This window comes from Pinus tabuliformis, chromosome 8 (assembly GCF_031772625.1).
Source record: "Pinus tabuliformis cultivar Carrire ecotype Pingquan chromosome 8, CPIR1, whole genome shotgun sequence".
Taxonomy (NCBI): domain Eukaryota; kingdom Viridiplantae; phylum Streptophyta; class Pinopsida; order Pinales; family Pinaceae; genus Pinus; species Pinus tabuliformis.
The window spans coordinates 2,905,661-2,919,314 of record NC_142294.1 but is presented as its reverse complement, the minus strand read 5'-3'; positions in this window follow the sequence as shown (position 1 = coordinate 2,919,314).

The window sequence follows — 13,654 nt, the reverse complement described above, 5'->3', positions numbered from 1 at the left end:
GATCAAGGGCAAAGGGCTGACCAAAATGAAGACTTCCATATCTGAACAGCGAATATGAACATTGATCATGCTCCCCCTAGGCACATGCCAAATTCTTTGATTGAACTCCCCCTATGTACATACTGAGATGCATTCAACCATCCATGCTCCCCTTGAGCACATGTAGAGTCTGCGAAAATATTTTCCAAAAGAATAACATGACTCTATAACTCAACTATGTGAGTTTAACCTTCCTATCACTAATGACTCATACATACATCAATCTACCAACCAAGTGGAGATATACCAAATTTGACTCGTCCACCCAACCAAGTGGGGATATAACAATTGTTTATACATGACTGAAATATAGCAATTATTACATCATCCATCCTATGCATAGTGGGGGTACAAATTACATCATATGACCAAAAAGGACTCATTAAAATACTATGACAAACTGAGACATATTATTACATCATGGGCCTTTACATGAACTTTATATCAAATGATATACATGACATTTATAACAAAGACCAAAGATCTAAACAAGACCATGATAGTCTTCAGCAACTATCATACACTATATTTGATTTGCACCATAAGCATCTCTCAGCAACATCCAGACCAGCAACCTGTATATGTCCATCATCAGTTCCCAAGATATGACAATGTAAACATCATCAACCTGTGATAAAGTATGTTGCATATATATATCAACTTGATTCGTTTCCTTAGTCGAAAGAGCCTTATCATAACCTTCCATGTCCATGCAGTAACACAAAATCATTCACATCATATCATATGTATGTGAAAACACCATAGTCATCATCTATGATCATAACATCATCATCAAGAACTACATGATCTTTCCACAATAACCCTCAATATATCAACCATGTATCATCACTAAGGAACATCCCACATCTGATAAGCATCAACCATGATAATCAACATATGTGAATATCAAACCTATCATCATAAAGTAAGAAGTCGTCATCATTATGTGACTAAGTAGGCCATGTCTCTGAATATCCATGTCTTCAAATAGCTATGCCTTCAAGTGACCTGCAATAACACCATTCTTTTGGCCAACCAACAAAATTTATCAATATGGAACTTAAGTAATCATCCATGTATCCAGCATAATGTGTATCCATCAAAGAGATAGCAATAGGTATCTAGCAAACCATGAGATCATATTCATTTGTTAAGATTTCTTGATACCATCAACAACAATCCTCAACCATGTGAGAGCCAAGAACTATAGGAATCCTCATCCATAACTACACCATATGAAGTTTATGCATCTTTGAAGGCATGATGACAACAACATAAAAGAAATAACACTTATCAAATAATGAAGTTGTGTATTCAAGATTTTTTCTTCTCCTTGTCCTTATGAAGATCACCATGTAAGCAACATACCATATGTACTATATGCATCATCAAAAGGGTCATCCAAAATCATCCATAAATCTGATCTAAATAACAACTATGTGGCTCAAGAAATATAAGTATCATTTGAGATTTCATCATAGTCAACCTATGACTGTAGCATAGCATGATGTATTTAAACACTTCAACAACATAAACATGCTCACTTTGATAAGAATAGTTATGTACCAAAGACTTCTAAACATAATGCCAACAATGCATTATTAGAAGCATCATATATTCTCCCCCTGAACTTGTGCCAACTGTTCACTGTCAGATTTGATCATTGCATATATGAGTAAGAGTCATCAAAACATCATCATCAACTAGTTATACATCAAGTCATCAACACTTATGAGGGTCAAAATCACTTCTAAGTAACATTCACAGACTGTAGTCATCAATCATCTAGATAGAAAAGATAATTGATAATTGTCTGAACCCTATCAAACCCCTTTTCTGAGTCTGTCCCATAGATTCTCCATCAAACCAACATATATGCGACTGAGCAGCTTCGAACTCACGTATATATGTGACTTGTCTGCATGATAACTGCGTATGAGAATTATAACACTGAAATTTCATACTTTCTGTTCCTCCTGAGTCTATTCTGTCTATACTGAGATATACCACATATTTCTAACTGTACTTGCTTCTTCTTTCATACCTTGGAGTGTGATGATGTTTTCTCCTTTTGGTATGTTGGCCGAAATTTTCTCCTGCATTCTTTTGCTATATGCCCAAACTTGTTACAAGCATAACATCTTATATGTTTCATATTCCTTCTAAAGCAATCAATGACTTTGTGACCAAACATATTGCAAGAAAAACAATATCCCTTAAAGTACCTGGAAGTTGATGATCTTTCTGTGTGACGGTTATTAGCTTGAACCATTCTACTTCTGCATCTTGCTGCAATATGTCCAAAATTATGGCATACCAAACATTCAACATTATTAATCAGAGGAAAGAACTGACTATCACTTCCATAGTAGTAAATGATTTTCTTTGAAGTCTTTCTTTCTTTGGTTGTTGATGGGGTTGACCTCTTATCTCCTTGTTGAAAATTTCAGATTTTGCATTATATTTCCTTGCCTCATCTTGTGAGCTAGATTCACCTTCAATGGTTCCATGAAAACCAAGACCAGATTTAATGATAGGAGACCTTTCACTACTAAGAATATTATCCAAAATCTTAGTACTATATTGAAATCGTAACAATTTATCCTTTTCTTCTAATTTACCTTTTAAGATATTTACTTCAACCTGATATTGCTATTCCTTTTCCAGATATTGTTTCTTCATGATGTATTCAGCCTTTCTACCTTCTCCCACTTGTTTCCTTAATTTTAGAATCTCATTTTCTTGTTCTTCATCTACTTGCGGTATTTCTTCATTCTGCTTATTTGAATTTTCAAGATCTTCTTTTAGAGAGACCATATCAACTTCAAGACCTTTATAGTAACTAGATCTTTCTATAGGTTTCTTGATTGTTGTATCATTTTCATTTACTTCATTTCTCAATGATGTCACTTCATCCTGCATCCTTTGACATTGATCTTCCTTTTCCTTGTACTGCTTCCTTACTTTGTTTCCTTCCTCCTGGTAAATTCCTCTTTGTAGGCACATTCCCTTTTGTCAATTAGATCTTTTTGATCTCTAATTGTTTCTATGAGGTTTTTAAATTCTGCCTCTATTTGATTTCTTTCTCTTTCACTGATAAGAGAAAATTTAGTTGTTTCACTGTCACATTCATTATCTTCAAATGAACAGAGAAATGTGTCACCAGAGGACAAAAAATTCGTACCTGATAATTCTTTTTCTTGTTCATCTTCATTCTAAGGTGATTCTGAATCTGAAAAGTTGCTTCCACATAATGGCCAATCATCTCTCCCACTATCACAGTTCCTTTGATATGTCTTCTTCTTTTGAGGTGTTTTCTTATTTGCTTCATTCCCATTGTTACTACGAATCTCCTTCAAGCGATCAAGCTTCTGCCAAAGGACTTTCTCTAATACCAATTGTTGGGAATAATACTAAGAAGGGTGGGGGGAGGGGGGGTGAATCAGTATTTACAAATCAATAACTTTTTCATTTCCATAATCAGATTTATATATGCTACTTTAGTGAAGGGAACTCGTGTGTGCACGCAACTGTTCTTAAGGAAACCAACATATATCCAGTGAACTCATGATTTGGTTAATTCATCATATGTTGATCTTTAATTAGTGCATCTGTAATTTATTAAACATTAAACAGTAACCATGTGCAGTAATAACAGAATAAACCATCACACATAAGCAACACACATGAACACCAAGATTTAAGGTGGAAACCCAATGCAGGAGAAAAACCACGTGCTATTATTGTCTCTGTCTTCTTTTAATATAAAGAATAATATGTTTACAATATTGTACTGGTGTAGACTCATACCAATACGTAGGCATCCACTTGTAGAAGGCTACAACCTTCTCTCATTCTCCAGCTTCTACTGGAAGGGAGCTACAACCCCCTAGCTCTTGTACTAGCCGATATGTTTACTAGTATGTAGGCGTCGGCCTATAGAAGGCTCAAACCTTCACTCGTTTTCCAGCTGCTACTGGAAGGGAGCTCCAACCCCCTGATCAAATCACCAGCCACTACTGGAAGGAAGCTTTGACTTCCTCACTGAAGACTCCAACCCTCAGTATCCTCCAGGGACCACATTTCATAAATTTTCATACTGGATACTCCTGGTACACAACAACACAATATGTAGGCCACATTTCATCAAATTTTCATACTGGATCCATCAGTAACATTGAAGCTCAAAATCGATCACCACTGCTATACATCCATCAAATACATCTGCATCAACCAATTACTGAAACTCAATCATCAATCTCTAAATCAACCATAACTGAATCAATCAATCACTGAAACCTTTGACATATTGAATCAAACAATCAATGAACCTCTGACACAAATGAATTAATCATTTAGTGAAACCTCTGACATACAAAATCAAACAATCACAACTGAATCAACCATTCATTGAAACTTAATCAAATTCAACCAATCAACTGGAATAGACAGATCACTGTAACCAATACACAGATCTGAACCCAAAATAATGTATCAACAACCAGAACCAACTGCAACCTCAAAAATCATGTGTCAGAATGTATACGCTACTTCAATTAAGCCATCCTACATGTATACACCACTTCATTTAAACCAACCTATGTATACCTCTAAAAATACTGAATCATAAAAACCTATGAATCAAAACTGTATAAACGAGTAACATTATGAAGATCTACTATCAAATTACAAATATCTAAACAAACAACAACAAAGATCACCCTTCTCACTTAATCAATCAGTTAATCAGACTCAATCTCCTCATACATTCAATTCAACATTAAAATATAAAGAAGACATCATTTATTGACAATAGTAAAACAACAACACTGATCAGATAGATCAGTCATCCCTGAACAACATGATTTTCTTTTGCATACGCTACTTGGAAGAGTATAACTTGCGTGTGTACGTGCCTTCACCAAGCCGAACCAGCATATAGATTTGCAAATACACTTATAACTTCGCATCTATTCCAGACTTTAGATATACCCATATCATAGAATTTAAATAAAAAAACATTTTTTAGCACTCAGATCTAGTCTATCCATTATCAGATCACATAATGATAAGTCATTATGATTTTGATCCATCATTAGATCTTATCCATCATCAAAATACTCAGGTGCATACTTAGTCCAAATCAAGCAAAGCATCAGAAACCCATAACATGCATATTTTATTTTGATCTAACACCTCATAAGATATTCATTACTTATTCCCATATCCCTTTGATCTTCTCCTCCTTATATAGTTTTAGCCTTTCTCAATACCTCGGACCAAAACAACACTTAGAACTTGTGTTATTCTTAGACGGGATCAAATAATCATTACTCCACTCAATATTGTGGGCTAATACCATGGTATTAACCCTTGGTAGTATTTAATCCTAAATTTCCTTGATTTTCCAACCCATACACGCTTTTCCTCTTGTGAAAGTGTGTGCATATGTATATGCCCTTTTTGTTATGTGAACCAGCATGTATACGCTACTTGGATAAGATGAACCTACGTATACAACTTAAACTATTTGAAAACATACTTTTCCTTCAACTTCTTGATTCTGATCAGTAGATCTTTGTTCCAACTTCCTGTTCTTTTGTACCAATTCCCTCTTACCTTTGAATTGACATGTTACATTGTGAGTTGCCTTTTATCAAATATGAATTAACATGTGAGTGAGTTGCCATCAAGGAAAAAACTTGTGTCATAATTCCAACACTACAACCTTTCAAAAATTATTAGAGCGTGGGCTGCAATGGAGTAGGAAGGAGCACGAGTTCGAAAAATTCGAAATTAGTGCCTCCTTATGCCTTGTTTCATGTCATGTGGGTGAATTTTGAGTGGAGGAAGAGTGAGGTGGCATGCATATATCCTTCACTAATGAGATCAATGATGAAAAGTAAAGACCACTAACAAACCCATAACAATTCTAACTAACTGAACCTAACTAACATGTTATTGACTTAGGATAAAACTTTAAGAAATGACCCCTTTTTCCCTTTATGAGTGCAAAATTGAAAAACCGACCCACTCTTGAACTTTAGACTTTGAAAAACTTGAATTTTGGCTCAAACACCCTTTCCATGACCCATATATTTACAAGAATTTGACTATTTTGACCTCTTTACACAAGAGACTCTTTAGACTATGACACATAGTGACCCATAGGCTAAACTTGACCAATAGACGCCCAAGCTGAGTCGTAAGAGGTAAACACACTTTGATTCCTAGATTATACCTAACATATATCAACCACTAAAATCTTTGAATCCCCTTGGTATCAAAAGGTATTACTATATGCACATATGTAGGATCATGAGGAAAGATAAGGTGTGTTATTTCATATTTTGATATGTTGGTGCTAAGCTTCACGGCTCAGGAGAGGTTACAGACACTCGCAATTGGGAGGACCCTTTCCATATGAATAAATGGATGTAATCATGGTGATTTTGAATGTAATATCGCTAGAACTCACTAAAAAGATTGGGAAACTTGCAGAATATGTTTCTCGAGCACGATTACTGATATATTTATCCAACTTATAGAGAGCTTGTGTCAGTGTATGAATTATTTATTTTTAGGAATTTCTTCAGAGATGGTAAACTTGTAAAGGATTGAATTGTTTCCTCTATTCATATAGGTGTTTTTTAACTCTATTCCCTTCATAGTTGTTGATATATGGGGCATCTTGGCATACTAGGTGAATATTATTGTTAATGCAACATTTTCTTCTTATCTAGACCTTAGCTCAAAGTTTTTAAATGCACTTTCTCATCTTCATTATCATCATGGTTTTAATCGATAAATAAAATTACTCAAAATGATTTAGAAAGATAAAAAACACATTTAGTTTTAATGATTTATGTGATGGGATTTGTGAAGGAGACATTGAAGAAGATTCTACATTATATGTGTGGAGGAAACCTGATAGGCTTGCAAAGCCTATATCAGCCAAGGACTTTTCCATTTGAAAGAACAAAGACAAGAAACAATACGCCTTGATTTATGCGATAATAAGTGGTGAGGTCAACGGTCATATTTCTCAAATTTATAATTCGCGTGGAGCCTTGAAGAAGTTAAAGGATTTGTATGATTCTCACTCAAAACTGTAACTTGTTCAAATCTTGGCAAAGCTTTTCACCTAGAGTTTAAAGATGATGATCACACTGTTGATTTTTCAAGTGAAATAGATACAAGCACAATATTTTTGAAAACTAATAATTACTTCTAATGATGTAGATCTCCTTTTAGTTTTTCAATTATATCATTAAGCAATTATACTTCTGAAATTCAACCATATAAAATCAGTAGAATATAGAGATAACAATGTACAAATAGGGCACAAGATTTACCCTAGAAAACACACTAAGAGGAAAAGCCCATCAATCTTTTGAATAGAGAAATTATTCTGTTCAACAAGAGACACACCTATACCTCTAGTCAACAACTAGGTCAAACATGGTAAAGCCTTCCAAGTCAAGCCTTCCAATATGATCCAACATCTCACCTTCCTATTCTTCCCCAGGCCATATTTCGTCCCCCCAAAAATTGCTAGAATTCCAAAATTTTGACCGCATACAACTACCCATAAATTTAAGCCCTTACAATTACAAATGCTGAGAACATAGTGTGAATTGGAGAGAGATAATCTTTCCACACGTACAGGCTAAATAGAGAGAGAAATATAAATTTCGTCCTTCCTTTTGTCCTCCTTGTCCTTATTGTCGTTCACCTGGATGCACAGAGGATTCTTGATGAGAGAGATTGAATTGTTGCCTTGTGGAGGACGTAAAATGCCTATATATAATGTTTTGTTGGGTAATGGGTGTGTCCTCCACCTAGGTCGACTTGACTTGGAGGAAAGTCAACTTGACTTTTGAGCCAAAATTTTAAATTTAAAAATTCAATTTTTCTTCTTTTAAAAGTCAAAATGGACATGACTCAAAAAATATATTTTTCTTTTGACTCTAGCATGAAGAAAGTTCTTTACAATAATCAATATAAATACATCAAGGGCCAAAATATATAGTATGAATATCGACCATAGTTACAAAATTTAACACTCCCTATTAACTAGGGAGACACTGTTATGAAACCAGCTCAAGAAAAGATAGAAAAGATAGATCAACGCCTTAGAATTCAGCCTCTTCGAGGGGGCAACCTCCTTTACATTACATAAATGAACAATTCTTCGATGATTCAAATGAAAAAACCTCCTTTCTATATATAGGAGTCTATGGAGTCACAATATAATCCAGCCGGCCTAACAATAATAATATAAAGACAAAAATAACAATAGAGGGATTCTATGGGGCACAAAAATAACAACATGGGGGTAATAGGGGCACAACAATATAAATAAGGGGTATAACTACAATAGTAATGGGGTAATCACTAGTATTATAGGGACCCAACAGATACTCATAATGACTTTCACAGGTGTTCTCAAATTGACAAATTTATCTATGAAAAGGTTATAACAAAATCATTAGTGTACTGTCAACATCTCGTAAACATTTCTAACATCATCAACTTCATCATCAATATCAACATCAAATAGTTTCCACAACTGGTCTATACCATTAACCCATAATCCTGGTCAGTACTTTTGACACATGGCATAACATTTATCATAAACAAGTCATCATAACTTTGGTTGGTACCATTGAAACAACTGGTCGGTACTCCTAATCTAGACAAATCTTGGTTCACCATCCTGATCAATCTCTTTGACTCATGGTGAAACTCCAAAGGCCACACTCTACTTAAGAAAATTGGTACCGATGCTAACTGAGATCCTCATCCAAACTGGAAAGCCTAAGCCTGATGTTGAAAGCCATGCTCTCAACTGAATGATCCTGGGCTTCAAGACTATTCTTCCCAACTGGTCACAGGAAGAATAATTGTCCTTTGCTTGATGATTCTCCCCAACTGGTCAACATCTTTAACACAGGGACAATGACTATCCATGATGCTATCATATCAACAACCCTCTCAACTACAGGGGAAATCTCCACAAGCCCAAGCTTGTTGAAGAAGTATACAAACTTCTCTCTAGACAACAACTTCATCAAAATATTAGTTGTCTCCTCATCAATGGAGATGTACTTGAGCCTTACTATTATCGTTTGTATCATGTTTGATCTAGGTGGATATTGGTGGCCACCCACCTATTCCACTTCGACTCCCACCATTGTTTCTTTCAGTTTCTTTAATTGTAGCATAATTTATTATTTTGGTAGGTTTTTGGGTCATGAACTTCCGGAGTCATTTTGAGGCCCTAAATGATGTTTTTTTTTGGAAAACATGCACACCCAATGCCTATGATAGGGGTCTTTAGATGAAAGTTGTAGTCCTCAAATAGATATTTCTAACAAGGTATCATGCATGTCAAATAGATATCGTATGCCAAAGTTACAACCCCGGGAATTTGATGTACCAATATAGCCCAACGAGGCCCACGAACTTTTGGCACTTCATCTCCTAGGGTTAGGATTTTGGATGTTCAGGGTTTTCCATTGTTTCTCAATAATAAATAGGCCTTAGAGCCTCATTGTAACGCAGTTCAGAAGGCATGTAGCTACCACATCTCTTCTCAGAGATAAGCTACCATCACATGAGCTAGTTTATTCCCATTCTGCATGTAAACATTTTCAATACTATGTTATTAATGAAATGAAGTCATTTTTTGACTGTATCTCTTTTTCTTTGTTTATATTTGTATTTCATTTCATTCCTTCATAAGTTTGAATCAGTAGTATCAGAGTGGTATGCTCTTTATCTATTTTTCTGTGCATGTCCCCAATGAGGTCGAGGTATAATTAGTTGGGACTTGAATTGGTTGATCCTTTGTAAGACCATCCCCATTGAAACCGATGACCTCCCATGCCAGAAGAAAATAAGGATGAGGGAGTAGGAGATCCTATCAAATTGTTGCTCGAAGAAGCCCTCAAGTGACAAAGGAACAAGATGATGGAAAATTTTGCCTAGATCCTTCGGCGAATGCCCACTGGCAACACATCTTTATCCACTAGTCACTTAGGAGCCACCGCCCCCTTCATAGTATAAGTAAACTTCGATATCCCTATATTCGAAGGTAAAATAGATTCATATGTTGTAGATAAATGGTTACATCTATTGGAAGGTTATTTTTTGGTCCATAGTTTCTCCAATAGGGAGAATATTACTTTTGCATTGCTTAAGGTTGCCCCCCATGTCAAGGACTGGTGGGAAACTTACCGTGAGAAAAGGGTCGTGGAACCATCTTTGTTTAAATTTGCCCCCTCTTGGAGAAAAGGGCCATGGAACCATCTTTGTTTACATCTGCCCCCTCTTGGAACTCTTCCCAAGATTCTATCAAGGAACAATATTACCTCGTGGGGAGCTATGTGGACAAGTAGATATAGTGGACCACACTACGACAAGAAAGGGACCAATATGTGCATGAGATCACAAATATTTTTCATACTCTATGTGCACAAAGTTGGGTATCAAAGACTTTGAGAAACATCTGGTGCTCAAGTACCATGACTGTCTCTACAAATACATTTAGGAAGAAATGGAGTTCCTCAACATCTCCTCGCTTGGTGCAACATACCGATATGTTGCTAAGATTGAAAAAAATTTAAACAAAAGAAGCCAAATTTGGATCTACGAATTAGAAGTTGCACAAGAGCACCCACAAATCATAGACCAAAGTATGGAGCCAAGGTGGAGCAACCCAGGACAACCCATCAAAGCCACAAGAAAAGAATGGCATCATGAAGACAAATAAGGACATAAGAAAGTGGTGTGGGTTCAACAAGAGCCCCACTCACAACGCAAATGAGTGTTGTGCCAAGTAGTCATTGGTGCTCAAGTTGAAAGCTTCAAAATCCAGTGCATGTTCCGATTTTGAGTCAAAACTCGATAAGGGGAGCAACAAGGGGAAGCATATTATTAACATAGAACCCAGCACCACCATTTCCACCACCAAGGACCATAAGATTGAGCCTGAATATCCAAAGGAGGGGGAATATATCTTCCACTCACAGTTGTGGTGAAGGGTTCTCCGCTGTAGTTCATTGTCGATAGTGGGAGCCAAAAGAACCTCATTTTAGCAAAGGTTGTGAAGCAGCTGGGCCCACTGAACACACCACACTCACAGTTGTACACCATTAGGTGGCTTCACCAAGGACGAGATCTCCTCATCAGCCAGAAGTGTCGCCTTTCCTACAACATCAAAGCCTTCACAGATGAGATACCGTGTGATGTTTCTCCTCTTGAAGTTTATGATGTATTATTAGGCCAACCATACTTATGGAAGCATCATGATGTGTATGAGTCTAGGCCTCACACTATTATTATTACTTTGGGAAATAAGTTATACAAGATACCAGAGGTAGCCCCGCCTACCACCATCTCTTTGATCTCTATTAAGAAATGTAGGAACATCATCTCCTAGACTGAGAAATTTGTTTTCTTTTTTATTTTCTCTCAAAATAAGGGGAAGATCATGGCCACATCCATGGCCCCTGGGAAGGATTCCTCCATGTAGCAAAAGAAGGTGGATAAGGTCATGGAAGAATACAAAGACATCTTCTCTTCTCCCACAGGGGTACCCTTGCACTGTCAAGTCTAGTATTCGATCGATCTAACTCTTGGAGCACCTCTAACTAGTGGATTGATATACCATTGCTCCATTCTTGGAAATGAAGAGATCAAGTGGCAGATCTAGGAGTTGCTGCAAAAAGGGCACATCCGACCATGTTCCTCACCTTGTGGGAGCCTAATTATACTTTATAGAAGAAGGATGGAACCTGGAGGTTCTGCATTGATTATCGAGAACTAAAAAAAATAATTGTCAGGAGAAAGTATCAAATCCCATAGATTGATGACCTTTAGGACCAGCTCAAGGGGGCTAAGTATTTCAGCAAGATCAATCTAAAGTCTAGCTATTAACAGGTTCTAATAGAGTCCACATATGTATGGAAAACCACCTTCAAATCCAAGGAAGACCTTTTTGAATGGTTGGTCATGCACTTCAGGTTGAAAAATGTCCCTACTACTTTTATGAGGCTAATGGATGACATCTTATGGTCCTTCACCAACTCATTTTTGTTGTTTATTTGGATGACATCCTTGTCTTCAACAAGAGTTGGGAAGAACACTTGCAACATATTCGATAGATCCTTAAAAACTTGCGACAACACAAAATGTGTGCCAACTAAAAAAAATGTGCCTTTGGCATGAGCCAGGTCCAATATCTAGGTTACATCATAGATGACCAAGATGTGCATGTGGATTTGGCTAAGATCCAAGTCATTCAATATTGGCTAGCTTCGTCCACTCTAATAGAGCTTCACAACTTTTGGGCATTCCAAATTTTTATCAGAGGTTCATGTTGGGATTCTCCCATATCATTTGACCTTTGAGTTAGTTACCAAGGGCAGAGCGAAAGCAATGTTTTCATGGTCTGAGTCCCAACATAAGGCATTCATTGAGATGAAGCACCACCTACGCTCTGCACCTATACTCACATTGCCAGACCCGCATCAACAATTTGAAATTGAGACATACACCTCCGACTATGCTATTAGTGTCTTCCTCACCCAGTACGGGCATCCAATGGCCTATCATAGTGGGACACTTTCCAATACAATTCAAAAGTACCCCACCTATGATAAAGAGATGTATTCTATAGTACAAGTTTGCCAATAATGGAAACATTACATTTTGGGGAAGGAGATAGTCATCCACACCTATCACCGACCTCTTCAGTTTATACAAACATAAGAGAAGTTTTATAATGATCGCCATAAGTAGTGGCCTACATATATGAAACAATTCCACTTGAAAATTAAATACAAAAGAGACAACACCAATCATGTTGCAAATTGCCTCAGCCGGTTCCAAGTTGCAGCACTGACTACTGTTCTCAACTCTTGTGGCCACGAGACCTCTGGATGGCCACAACTATAAAAAAATGATCCAAGGTTCACCATCACATACCATATGCTAGTGTATGGAAAGTAAGTTCCCAATTTCCACCTCTAGGATGTATTGTTATGCTACCTGGGCCACCTTTGTGATCCTTCAAGAAAGCGTGCCAAGCTGATTTGGGAGGTGAACTACAGTCAGGTCGCAGGACACTTTGGTGTGGAGAAAATTGTGGCCGTACTACAGAAGTAATTTTATTGGCAGAAACTCTGACATGATGTTGGAATATATTAGATTCTACACTGGTTGTGCCATCGCCAAGCCAATGATCATGAAACAAGACATTTACACTCCTCTGGTTACACCCAGCCAACCCTAGGAATCCATCTCCATGGACTATCTGTCTAGCCTCCCTTCTACCAAGCACGGTAATGACTGTGCATTTGTGGCTCTGGATATATTTGCTAATATGACTGTTGGGCTAATTTATTAACACAAATTAACACAAGTATTTCATTATCAATCCAGGTTTGTAAAACTTGGAGGCATGTCCACAATGTATGGATATCATATGTAGTCAAGCTTAGAGGATAAAATATGAAGAATTAAGGAAGTGCATATTACATAAATCTAATTAAATCATTTCTAATTCACTTCTGCAATATATGTGAGATGAGGTGGCTCTTAACTTAAG